Consider the following 14,680-nt stretch of genomic DNA (forward strand, 5'->3'; position numbering starts at 1 on the left):
AACAAGATGGGCCCTCTTCTTTACAGAATGGTAGTACCCAAAAATGTTTAGTCACACTTCAATGCACTTGAAAAACAAGCCCAAGTAAAATATTGTACACTTGAGGGAGAGAGAAAAAAAAAATTTTCCAACACACTCAAGCACATAATTGAATGCCCTACTAGCTCCTTTTGACCCTATCTCCTGAAAATCATGTAATGAAAAATTAACTAGAATTTCCCCTAGGTCATGGGTTACTCCCTTTCAAAAAAAAAAAAAAAAAGAAGAAGAAGAAAGAAGAAAGAACAAGAAGAAGAAAAGAAAGAGAGAAAGAGAAAGAAAAGCAGTTGGAAATTGATGGTCATGTTACAAATTTAAGGCCCACAAATACTCCTCAAAATCCCTGGGTAAAACCAACAATGTTATATACATGTGAATGCAGTTCAAGTACACACAAATGTATTTATTATGGATAGACAGATAGATAGACACACACACACACACATGCATATATAAATTTGTAGAAATATATGTACACGAACAACCCAATAAAACTAAAAAATCCCTACCGTCTGAAAACTATTATAACACAGGACAGAATAAAATTCCATAGATCAAAATTTATTTAGTACAAATAAACCCATGAAAAATATTCAACCTAATTAAAAATAGAAACTAATCATTAAAATAAAATGTGTTTTACCTATTAAAATGTCAAAAAATGGTGAGGCGTGGTGGCTTACACCTGTAATCCCAGCACTTTGGGAGGCCGAGGGGGGCGGATCACCAGAGGTCAGGAGTTCGAGACCAGCCTGGCCAACATGGTGAAACCCTGTTTCTACTAAAAAATTGCAAAAAATTAGCCAGGCGTGGTGGCGTGTGCCTGTAATCCCAGCTACTCGAGAGGCTGAGGCAGGAAAATAGCTTGAACCTGGGAGACAGAGGTTGCAGTGAGCCGAGATCATGCCATTGCACTCCAGCCTGGGTGACAGAGCAAGACCCTGTCTGTAAATTAATTAATTAATTAATTAAATTTAATGTCAAAAATGAAAAAAATAATGATAATCCCAACATGGGCAAGGGTTTGGGAATCATGCACCCAGCACTTCTTGATTTATGTTACTGGTAGGAGCCTAAATGGAAACATCTCTCTAAAGGGAAATGCTTGAAGGACATGAAAATTTCTGGAGGGACATGAAAATTTTTAAATAGTGTATATATCCTGTGAGCCAACAATTCTTGTACTAGAAATGCATTCATTCTAAATAAATAAGAGTTATCTCAAAGGTTTAGTGACAGAGGTGATCATTCTAGCACTGTTTATAACTGAGAAAACAGAAAAATCCTAAACGTCCAAAAATGAAGATTGGTTAAATAAAGTATGGTACAACTATACAATAAAATACCATGCAATCATAAAATATGAAGTCAAAATAGCTGGCCTTTTTTGACATGTATAGCATATAAAATTAAATTAAAAATAAAAATAATACGCATTAAATGATCCCATTTTAGTAAAGAAACAATAAATATGTATTTCTGTAAAATAAAGCTAGGAATTGAGGCAGCCCTCACTGTGCTCAGTCTGATATGTGTGCATTTCAGTTACCACAATTTAGGTTAAATAACATAGTCCCTAACAATACAGTTCAAATTTCAGTTAACATGGTATATTAATAGTAATTTCATAAAGTACAAACTTTGCAGCTAGCTCTTCAGTCCATAAATCACTACATAACATGTGTGCATAATGATCATTGACCAATCATGGGGGGCTTCTTTAAAATATGTCAGTGATTGATCACTGCATGTTTGTTATTCAGTTCACACACAGACAGCAAAGTGTGTAGATGTGTTGCCTTCTTGTCTCCCAAAGATAAATGCATGTGACATAGATAATCAAAGAGGGAACTGGCCAACAAGAATGAAGGCGACGTACAGAAACAAAAATTAATACTATTGGAAGTAAAATTTGTATCAAACGTAAATGGAGAAGACATAGCTAACCATGGAATGTAAATGATGCTGCCATTCACCATTGAAAGACTCTGTATATGCAGTCAGAGGAACTTAGTGAAGGTGAATTAATCAACATAAACAAGGAAAGTGATAATGATGAAAAGGATGATGATGTCCTAGAGAAAGTGATACTGGCTAAAATTACTTCACATTCAAGGAATTTTAGGAGACATTTCTTGACATGGAAAGCACACAGGATAAAATGTAAGCTGATCCACATTTAGAGAGCAGGACAGTTTGTCTAGGCATTGAAAAAAAACGCATGCTCTGTATCATAAGTTATACAACAGAAAGAAGGCAAGCACTATTCAAACTACTCCTGATAAGACTGTACAGTGAAACAACTTTAATATCAATATTTCTAATGTTTTAAATTACTGTGTACTGAATAAATATTAGTTTTAACTTTTTTCATTTCCCTATATCTTTATAGCTAACAACGAGAGAGATTTTAGTGATTTAAAAATTTTTAAAGGTCAAAGAGCAATAGTAACTGTTTTCATTGATTATTAGGATTGCTTTGCATAATTTCAGTTTGCAAAGTCATTTTTTTTACAGTCATGCACTATGGTACAAAGCAAGGACTTCTGTGTATACAGGCATATTTAAATACACAGGTACATTTTCAGTGTTACATGGTTTATTTCTAGGGCTTCTGTTTTCTTATGTTCACTTTTCTATAAATTCCAAACTGTTTACAATTCACTTATGTATTCCATTCAGCAAATATTTACTGAGCACTGTCTATGCTCTTAATTGGCTTAACAGGCTTTATCTTCAGCCTCTGACAAAAAGATCTCTGATCTTACAGAGTCTACATGTATGTAGGGAAAATAAATATTAACTAAGTAATTTATTCTTTAAATAAATAAGTAAATTAGCACATAAACCAAGACCAGAAAAAAATCTGCTAAATATAAGTGAATGCAGAACATTAAAATAAGGTAATTGAGTACATACTGATACAAGGTACAATGGATATGTTTTACTTTGTGATTAGAATTTTTTTTTTTTTTTTTCAGATGGAGTCTCACACTATTGCCCAGGCTGGAGTGCAGTGGCGCTATCTCAGCTCACTGCAAGCCCCGCCTCCCGGGTTCACGCCATTCTCCTGCCTCAGCCTCCCGAGTAGCTGGGACTACAGGCACCCACCACAATGCCTGGCTAATTTTTTGTATTTTTAGTAGAGACAGGGTTTCACCGTGTTAGCCAGGATGGTCTTGATCTCCTGACTTTGTGATCCCCCCTCCTCGGCCTCCCAAAGTGCTGGGATTACACGATGAGCCATTGCACCTGGCCTGAAATTTCTTAATATCCCTGGTAGAAAATAATCTAAAATTCCAGGACTTAAATGTAAAAATATTTGCAATGCCTTTCCAATCATGAAATGGGAAGTCTAACTATTTTAGGCGATCAGGAGGGCATGAAAATGAAGAAATTATGGGCAGAATTTGGAGTCTGGACAATACTTCTAAGGAGTAGTGTGTTCACATTACCAAAAGTTTAGTCACTTTTTTCATCGTAGTGGTTCTGAAACTAGCAATCACAAATATAAATCACTTTTCATCAACATTCAACATCAAAGATCCCTAAATCAGAACTAGCTTTAATTTTTTTTAACTTTTATTTTAGGTATAGGCGTACATGTGCAGGTTTGCTATATAGGTAAATTGTGTGTCACAGGGGTTTGGTGTACAGGTTATCTGCCACCTAGGTCATAAGAATAGTACCCAATAGGTAGTTTTTTGATCCTTGCCTTCCTCCCTGCCTCCACTTCACATAGGCCCCTGTGTCTGTTCCCTTCTTTGTGTCCATACATACTCCATAGAATTAGCTTTTAGAAGGGAGAAGTCTAGATAATCAACCTTTTGTCCATTTCTAAAGATGTGATGTAGGTTTGTCCCCACCTCTAACAGAAAAAAATAAATTGGTCTCCTGCCTAAAAAACAGCATAGATAGTACATATCCCTGCTCGGCTCTACTCCACAGAGCATTACTCTGTAGTCTGGCACTCTCAATTTAGCAAAACGTGAATCGCTACTCATTAGACAGCAACTCAGTGGTGACTTCTGCAAAATGGAATGGAAGAAGGATGTAACACTAACTCCAGGTCTTGCTCTCTAGGTACCATGCCTAATCCCTTTCACAGGTTGTCTTATTTATTACATAAAGGCACCTGAGCAATCAATATATCAATTTCAATTTGGGGGGATTAAAATTCCAAAATCGTGTGTCATAAACTAGTTCGCAACTCCAGGAAGTTTCTACTGGTGCTGTACTGGGCTCAGAGCCAAGAGACTTGGGGTGCATATGACTTAGCGAGACACTAGCTTGGGCAGCCAAGAAAGTGCTTGCACCACCTCTCCCCCAACTCCAAGCAGTGCAGCTCTGGGAGAAACTCCTTCCTTCTGCTTGAGGAGAGTAGAGGGAAGAGTAAAGAGGACGTTGTCTTCCAACTTGGATACCAGCTTAGCCACAGTAGGTTAAGATACTAGGCAGAGTCTTAAGGCCCCAGTTCCAGGACCTAGCTCCAAGGTGACATTTTTAGACATACCCTAGGCTAAAGGGAACCTCCTGCTTTGAAAGCAAGGACCCAGTCTTGGCAAGATTCATCACCTGATGACTAAGAGACGTTGGGCCTTGAATAAATATCAAGGGTACTCAGGCAGTACTTGCCATGGACCTTGAGTGAGATCCAGAGCTATGCTGGCTTCAGGTGTGACCCAGTGCATTCCCAGCTGTGGTGGCTATGGGGAGAAGTGCCTGCTGGATGAAAGGAGAGGGAAGAATGAAGGTGACTTTGTCTTGCAGCTTGGGCACCAGCTCAGCCACAGTGGAGCAGAGTACCAAGCAGGCTCCTACGATCCCCAATTCCAGGCCTTCGCTCTTAGACAGCATTTCTGGACCTGCCCTGGACCAGAGAAGAGCCCACTTCCCTGAAGGTAGAAACCCAGGCCTGGCAGCATTCACTATAAGCTGACTGAATAGCCAGCTTGAGCCTTGACTGAACATCAGCAGTAGCCAGGCACGGGGCAGTGGCAGCCATGCAGAGAGACTCCTTCTGCATCAGGAAAGGGGAAGAAAGAGTGTAAAGGACTTTGCTTTGCAGCTTGGATGCCAGCTCAGCAGCAGCAGAATAGAGCACCAAACAGATTATAAAGTTCCCAGCTCCAAGCCCTGGTTCCTGCATGGCATTTCTGTACCTGCCCTCAGCTCACTGCCCTGAAGGGAAGGACACAAGTCTGGCTGGATTCACCACATGCTGACTGAAGAGCCCTTGGACCTTGTCTGAACATTGGTGGTAGCCAGACAATGGTCACTGTGGGCCTTGGGTGAGATCCAATGCTGTGCTGACTTCGAGTCTGACCCAGTATAATCCCAGTAGTAATGACCACAGGGGTACTTGTGTCACACCTCCCCCAACTCCAGGTAGCTCAAATGAAAAGAGAGACTCCTTCTGTTCAGAGGAAAGTAAGAGAAGAAAACAAGAGTCTCTGCCTGGTAATCCAGGGAATTCTCTCAGATCTTATCACAACCACAAAGGTGGTACACATACAAGTCTGTAAGAGTCACAGCATTACTGGGCTTACGGTGCTGTCTAACGCAGATATGGCTGCAGTGACCAAAGTCATAGATCACAACAATCAATTCCCTTTGAATGCTTGAAAAGTTTTCCCAAGACAGGTACAAACAAGCCCAGACTGTAAAGACTACAATAAATACCTAACTCTTCAATGCTCAGACATTGACAAATATCTACAAGCATCAAGACTCTCTAGGAAAACATGACCTCACCAAACAAACTAAATAAGGTACCAATGACCAATCCCAAGTAACAGAGACATATGACCTTTCAGACAGAGAATTCCAAATAGCTGTTTTGCGGAAGCTCAATGAAATTCAAGATAACACAGAGAAGGAATTCAGAATCCTATCAGATAACTTTAACAAAGAGATTGAAATAACTTTTTAAAATCAAGTGGAAATTCTGGAGCTGAAAAATTCAATTGACATACCAAAGGATGCATCAGAGTCTCTCAACAGTCTCTCTCTTAATCAAGCAGAAGAATTAGTGAGCTCGCAGACAGGCTATTTGAAAATACACAGTCAGAGGAGACAAAAGAAAAAAGAATGAAACACACCTATGAGATCTAGAAAACAGCCTCAAAAGGGCAAATCTAAGGGTTATTGGCATAAAGAGGAAGGAGAGAAAGATTGGGGTAGAAAGTTTATTCAAAGCGATAATTTAAAAAGTAGAAAAACTTCAAATAAAAAACCTAACAATGCATCTTAAAGAACTATTACAGAAAAGCAAAATAAAACCAAACCCAAAATTAGTACAGAAAGAAAAATAATAAAGATCAAAGCACGAATAAATGAAATTTTAAAAAAGCAATACAAAAGATCCATGAAACAAAAAGCTGGTTGTTTGAAAAGATAAACAAAAATGACAAACCTTTAGCCTAAGAGAAAAAAAGAGAAAACCCAAATAAATGAAATCAGAGATGAATAGGCAGACATTACAACTGATACCACAGAAATTCAAAGGATCATTACAGACTACTATGAGGAACTATATGCCAATAAATTGAGACACTTAGAAGAAATGGACAAATCTTAGACACATTCAACTTACCAAGATTGAACCAAGAAAAAACTCAAAACCTGAATAGACTAACAACAAGTAATTAAATTAAAGCCATAATAAACGGTCTCCTAGCATAGAAAAACCTGGGACCAATGGTTTCACAGCTGAATTTAAAGAAGAACTAATGTCAATCCTACCCAAACCATTTCTTTTATATATATATATAACTTAAAGTATATATATATATATATATATATATAACTTAAAGTATATATATATATATATATATATACTTTAAGTTATAGGGTACATGTGCACAATGGGCAGGTTTGTTACATATGTATCCATGTGCCATGTTGGTGTGCTGCACACATTAACTCATCATTTACATTAGATATATCTCCTAATGCTATCCCTCCCCCCTCCCGCCACCCCACAACAGGCCCCAGTGTGTGATGTTCCCCTTCCTGTGTCCAAGGGTTCTCATTGTTCAATTCCCACCTATGAGTGAGAACATGGGGTGTTTGGTTTTTTGTCCCTGCAACAGTTTGCTGAGAATGATGGTTTCCAGCTTCATCCATGTCCCTACAAAGGACATGAACTCATCCTTTCTTATGGCTGCATAGTATTCCATGGTGTATGTGTGCCACATTTTCTTAATCCAGTCTATCATTGTTGGACATTTGGCTTGGTTCCAAGTCTTTGCTATTATGAATAGTACCACAATAAACATACGTGTGCATGTGTCTTTATAGCAGCATGATTTATAATCCTTTGGGTATATACCCAGTAATGGGATGGCTGGATCAAATGGTATTTCTATTTCTAGATCCCTGAGGAATCGCCACACTGTCTTCCACAATGGTTGAACTAGTCTACAGTCCCACCAACAGTGTAAAAGTATTCCTATTTCTCCACATCCTCTCCAGCACCTGTTGTTTCCTGAGTTTTTAATGATTGCCATTCTAACTGGTGTGAGATGGTATCTCACTGTGTTTTGATTTGCATTTCTCTAATGGCCAGTGATGATGAGCATTTCTTCATCTGTCTGTTGGCTGCATGAATGTCTTCTTTTGAGAAGTGTCTGTTCATATCCTTCGCCCACTTTTTGATGGGGTTGTTTGTTTTTTTCTTGTAAATTTGTTGGAATTCTTTGTAGATTCTGGATATTAGCCCTTTGTCAGATGAGTAGATTGCAAAAATTTTCTCCCATTCTGTAGGTTGCCTGTTTACTCTGACGGTAGTTTCTTTTGCTGTGCAGAAGCTCTTTAGTTTAATTAGATCCCATTTGTCAATTTTGGCTTCTGTTGCCATTGCTTTTGGTGTTTTAGACATGAAGTCCTTGCCCATGTCCATGTCCTGAATGGTATTACCTAGGTTTTCTTCTAGGGTTTTTATGATTTTAGGCCTAATATTTAAGTCTTTAATCCATCTTGAATTAATTTTTGTATAAGGTGTAAGGAAGGGATCCAGTTTCAGCTTTCTACATATGGCTAGCCAGTTTTCCCAGCACCATTTGTTAAATAGGGAATCCTTTCCCCATTTCTTGTTTTTGTCAGGTTTGTCAAAGATCAGATAGTTGTAGATGTGTGGTATTATTTCTGAGTGCTCTGTTCTGTTCCATTGGTCTAAATCTCTGTTTTACCTACCCAAAACATTTCTAAAAATAGAGGAGGAAAGACTACTTCCAACCTCATTCTGTGAGACTAATATTACCCTGATACCAAAACCAAAGGCAAATCAAAAAAGGAAAACTACAGGCCAATATCCTTAATGAACACTGATGCAAAAATTCTCAACAAAATACTAGCAAACCAAATTCAACACACATTAAAAAGATCATTCATCATGACCAAGTGAAATTTATTCCAGGGATGCAAGAGTAGTTCAATATATGCAAATCAATTAACATGACACATCATATCAACAGAATGACGGACAAAAACCATATGATCATTTCAATTGATGCTGAAAAAGCATTTGATAAAAATCAACATTCCTTCATGATAAAAACCCTCTAAAAACTGGTTACAGAAGGAACATACCTCAATATAATATTAATAGAAGAACAGACCTACACCTAGTATCATGCTGAATGGCAAAAAAACTGAAAGTCTTTCCTCTAAGATCTAAAACAAGACAAGGATACCCACTTTCACCAGTTATTCAACATAGTATTAGAAGTCCTAGCAAGAGCAATCAAACAAGAGAAGAAATAAAGGGCATTCAAGTTGGAAAAGAGGAACTCAAATTAACCCTGTTTGCAAATAATATAATCTTATATTTGGAAAAACCTAAAGATTCCACCAAAAAGCGATTAGAACTAATAAATTCAGTCAAGTTGCATGATACAATATCAAGTATACAAAAATCAGTAGCATTTCTATATGCCAGCAGTGAACAATCTGAAAAAGAAATCAAGAAAGTAATTCCATTTATAATTATTACAAATAAAATAAGATACTTAAGAACAGACTTAGCCAAGAAAGTGAAAGATCTCTGCAATGAAAACTATAAAACATTGATGCACGAAATTGAAGACATAACAAAATGGAAAGATATTCCATGTTCATGAATTAGAAGAATCAATATTGTTAAAATGTCCATACTACCTAAAGCAATCTACAGATTCAATGCAATCCCTACCAAAATACCAATGACATTCTTCACAGAAATAGAAAAAAATAATCCTACAATCTATATAGAACCACAGAAGACCCAGAATAGCTAAAGCTATCCTTAGCACAAAGAACAAAACTGGAGGCATCACACTATCTGACTTCAAATTTTACTACAGACCTATAGTAGCCAAAACAACAGAGTACTCCCATAAAAATGACACATAGACCAATGGAACAGAATAAATAGAGAACCCAGAAACAAACTCATACATCTACAGTGAGCTCATTTTTTATAGAGGTGCCAAGAACATACATTGGGGAAAAACAATTTCTTCAATAAATGCTGCTAGGAAAACTGGATATTAATATGCAGAAAAATAAAACTAGACCCTTATCTCTCACAACAGGCTTATTAATTTATATAATATGTATAGAAAAAAAAACACCAGAAGGACATACACTAAATGTTAACAATTATTATCCTTAAGTGGAAGAATTACTTATGATTCTCATTTTCCTTGTTTATGTGCAAGTTCTAAATTTTCTAAAATTAACATTAATATCATATTTATAAGGAAAACAAGCCAATTAAGGTTTTTTAGTTGCTAAATTGAGAATAGTCATGTCAAATTAGTGCCACACCCTTCCTTACAATATTTGAAACTGCAGAATCTCAATTATCTTTCTCAAAAAAATGTTCTGGTGCATGTATACATATGTAACAAACCTGCACGTTGTGCACATGTACCCTAGAACTTAAAGTATAATTTTAAAAATAGGGGTTTTAAAAAAAAAATGTTCAACACAAACATAATCTTACAGCACTTGCCTTTACTGCTGTGTAGGGACTAGAACAGCCAGTTCTGAACCAGGACTGGCCATGGTTCTGAAGCCTACTTAACTGAGAAGCCACAAAAGCCGAAAAATAATCCCATGGGCATAGAACAATGGGGATGAGGGTGAAGAGAATTTCAAGCAAGTTGCATGGAAAGAAAAGACATTTTCTATAAACAGAACAGAAAACACTTATTAATCGAAATGGTAAAGAATATGGCTACCCAGCAACCTTTTCCTGAAGGACCTAAAAGTTTCTTGTGCATGTTATAACCACCATTTCAAGTTACTTTTAATTTCTCACTCCCTACATCACTTCTGTCTCTTCTGCCAGAGCTGCCATGATAAGGTTTACATGATGAATCACTCTGCTTAAGAGTGAACACATCAGCATTTTCTCCAGGTTCATTCAGACCAATTATCAGCACAATTTATACCCCGAGGTTTCTAAAGTCAGACTCAATTCTCATCAACATTAGGAAATCTTCAAGATTCCCAAAATAAACTCTACAGATTTGCTCGAGTGCAACTATTTGCTATAGAGAGTAGCTAAATATATAGCTCCAATATTAGTGTCACAAGCGCCACACTAATGCTGCCATTAAATGCTTTCTCATACAAAAGAAGACATTCTCCTTCCTGTAGATTCTCTGTCAAAATGCATAAGGATATAGAGGCACCGAACTTTAAAGAATCTTTAGGATTTCTGACTTCATCCCCACATTGCCAAAAAAAATTCTACCCATATTACCTGGATAGCAATACTGAGAAGTGTGGTTTAAAAATACAATTTCTTTTAAAATCGGGAAAGGAATGGAGGCCTCGAGGAAATGTTACATGGATGCCTGCTCTTTCTTATTTGAAAAAAGGTGACATTCCCCACAGATGTATTAACGCTCTAAAGATTTTGCTGGAACTCTGAATGCAATACAGAAATGTCAACAAGATTCTACAATAAGGTTTTCTTCTTTTCTGTCTTATTTAGATCTGTTCTGAGTTGAGGGTCCAAAATTAGTGGCAGTGATCCTCAACTTTTGTGAAGTTTAATTATATTCTCAGTAAAGAAAAAATAAATATAACAGATCCTCCAACACTTCCTACTTGACATCTATAGTTTCACTGTTCTCAGACAACATAATGCTTCATTTGCCTTGTGCTATGGTTTAGAAGTATTTTCCATCCAAAACTCATGTGGAAATTTAATTGCCATTGTAGCAGGATTGGGAGGTCAAATCTTGAGGTGTTTACGTCATGAGGGTTCTGCTGTGTTTACATCATGAGGGTTCCTACCCTCATGAGGGTCCAGGAATAGACTAATACATTATCTGGGGAATGGATTCACCCCCTCTTGCTCTCTTTTGCCTTCTTTGCCCCTCTGCTTTGTGATGCCTTCTGCCATGTTATGACACTCCAAGCAGGCCCTCCCCAGATGCCAGAACCTTGATGGACTTCTCACCCTCCAGAACTATGAGCCAATAAATGTCTGATCTTCACAAATTACCAAGTCTGTGGTATTCTGTGGTAGCAGCACACAGCGGCACACCAGCAACATATGTCTACTGATCAGCAAAGACCTAAAAACCAGGCCAGAAACTGAAAGACCACTTGCAAAAACTGAGTTCGACTACTTGAGAAATGGCATATGAACGACAAGAGTCTAAATATAAACACAAGTAAATGTTGATGCTTTTCATCATTAAGCACCTTCCCAAATGACCAACAGAGATATGCTAAATCCATTCTCAGTAAATAATAAAATCGAATCAGCTACGTTTTTAGGACCAGCTTTTAAGGCAGAAGTCATAATTTGTTATAGAAATAAATTTCCTTCTAAATTATTCATATCACTTAACTACACAAAGCTGATAGAAAACCTAGATTAGAGTGGGTATGTGGGCTGGCTAAGGATACTAATTTTCTATTAAAGTGTGCTACAAATAAAACTTATGCATTCTACACAGTAATACTGACAAAAGTAAAGAATTCAACCCCTTTGACACAATCCGCTTTCGCTATATTCTATCTCTACAACATTTCTTAATCCCTTATATTAGAAGCCTATGTATAACACTTCAAGGCATCTAGAGATAACCTCAGTTCATCAGTGGTGAGGTAAGTTAGCGACATTTCAAAAGAGATTGATTATTAACAGCATCCTATTCAGAAAGAACAGTTAGAGAAAGTATTTAGTCACTTCTAAGGCTTGGGGTAACGTGTAAGGCTTGGCTATTCCTTAACTTGGTGAAGAATTTCCAATTAATTATCTATCGATCATAAAACTTAGATTCCTTTGCCTTCTCAGACAACCCCTTGTTTAGATCCATCAAGTACCAGCTTAAGCTAGTTTGGAAACACTTTTGACTATTCATGACACTCTTTAAGACCTGCATAAGCTCAAATCTGGCTTTCTTAGAATTACATTGGTAAAACGCTTTAGCAACCTTGTAAAGTAGAGATTACGCATTCACCTGAAAATTGTCCAAATCCCTCTGCCACCTCTCTTTTGTGAGAAGGGCAGGAAAAAGCTTCAGCAAAGTGGGGTGTCTGAGATTCAGTTATAGAATGTATAAAGAATGAGTCAGAGAACTCCTACAAATGCAGTGGAAGGTGCTCTGGGCCTGATGAACGAGATAAGCCAAAATCCACAAGAGGAGGCCACAGTGCAAATGCCAGAGCAGCAAATTTCAACAGCAAATCTGAAGGGACCAGAAGGAACACTTGAGGTCAAGTTGTCAATTTAAGACTGAAAAGCTAGGGTAAGTTGAGATAAAAGCAACCCAGTATTGATATGTAGGAGTCAGAGAACCTAAAGCTCAAGGCAGATATTAAATATGAATACCTAAGTTGTCTAGTAACATGAAAATGAATTAAAGAAGTGCTGTTGCTTGGAAGTGGTGTGGAAGGGGAAGGGATTGTTCCCAATAAGTTTTAGGAGAATTCACATAAGATACTAAAGACCCTCCAATCCTTCCCCCAAGTAATCAATGAAGTGTTTGCAGCAGCTGATTCCTACATCCTCAGAGAAAATGGATCTTCATCACTTAGGGAGCACTCATTTCAAAAGATGGGATTCTGCAAATGCACTCCTATCTAGTGGCAGCACAGGGAACTCACCTCATGAGATAATACAGCCCTGAGTCAACAGTAATCACAGGTGGAGTGATGGGATCAGAATTATAAGACCAGAATCTGGTGCTCAGCTTCAATTCTGACAGAGCAAATCCCTCCTTCTCCCTCTGACTCAGCTTCCTCAACTTTTTGACATATAATAACAAAAGGAAGAGTGAAGAGAATACTAAAGGTACATCCATGGCTGGAGGAATCAAATTTTGCTCTTCTGGCTTATAAAATTATATTCAGAAAGACCAGATAATGCTATTATATTAAGCAATCTACTGATGTATTATTGATTCTGGCACTTTTGATCTCATCTTTTCTTTGAGAAGTAATACCAACAAATTTTCAACACAAAGATTGAAAAAACTGAATCTGACATTCTTAGAGGGAAAAAATAATGCTAAGAAATATTCTCACCCTTTATTTACCCTGTTATTTAGTCAAAGATATGTAGTGAGCACTAACTAGCAGTATTTAAATACCAACTACCTAAAGAAGTTGCATAATGAATGAATTTTTCAGTGAATTTCCAATCAATTGTGGCCAAGATAAATAAACCTCAGTGAAAATTACCTAAACAGGTAAAGACATATAACCAACTCCAGAGACCTAAGTAAACCTGAAAACCCAATGGAAAAATAAAGCACATGAATAGAATGAGGATTTCCAAAGGCAGAATGAAAAGGAAAAGTATGCACGATGGTTCACAGATAAAAAGAATATGTGGTGAAAGGAACTAAGCTATGCACAAGGGTAACTTATTGAAATGAATCTAGATGTTTTATGTACAGAACAAGTTTTAATTCACAGATCCTATTGACAATCATTTAAGTTTTCCTCTTTAAGTAGTAATCTGACTTAAAAACAAAACAGAATCAGCAATCCAAGAGACACCAATAAATATTAAACAACATTGGTTATCTCTGAGCTGCACCCAAAACACACACATACTAAGATCATTATAGCCTAAGATATGTCCAGCCACTCTCTACTCTTGCATAGTGGGGATGTTAGGAAGTGTAATTCTCTACTACAATAGAACAAAACTCATGTTAAAATAACACATGTAAATCAGCCATTAACCATGTTCCTTAAAAAAAAAAAAAAAACTTAATTTTTCAGAACAAGAACCTAAGTATTTTTACAGACTCCGTTACTGGTTTACATAAAAATAAATTATAGTTAAGTAAACTCTAAACTTCTGTCTTGTATACTCAAAGAAAAATTGGCCAATGCCCAGTTCTTGTAATGTTATATTCACCTAATCCTACTTTAAAACACACCAAAGGGGCTATTTAAGAGTTACTTGTGATGTCAGCTAAATGAATTCCCTAAACAGAATTCTGAAAGTCAATTTCTAATTGGTTTTTTTTTTTGGTCACTAATACAAAATATGCCTAAATATTAAAATTTATTCTTTAGTTATTAAATCAGCTGACACTAAATTTTCTCCTACGGTGACACATCCATGTCATATAGATGTTTATGTCCAAGAATTCATTTCAAAAATGTCAACTGCAAT

General features: G+C 36.9%; 1 protein-coding gene across 6 annotated transcripts in view; it reads right to left on the bottom strand.

Annotated features, from left to right (window-relative positions):
* Positions 1 to 14,680, bottom strand: part of SLC4A4 (solute carrier family 4 member 4) — a 491,407-nt gene that overhangs the window by 230,404 nt on the left and 246,323 nt on the right. The window lies entirely within an intron of this gene.

Source organism: Symphalangus syndactylus, chromosome 10 (assembly GCF_028878055.3).
Source record: "Symphalangus syndactylus isolate Jambi chromosome 10, NHGRI_mSymSyn1-v2.1_pri, whole genome shotgun sequence".
Classification (NCBI taxonomy): Eukaryota; Metazoa; Chordata; class Mammalia; order Primates; family Hylobatidae; genus Symphalangus; species Symphalangus syndactylus.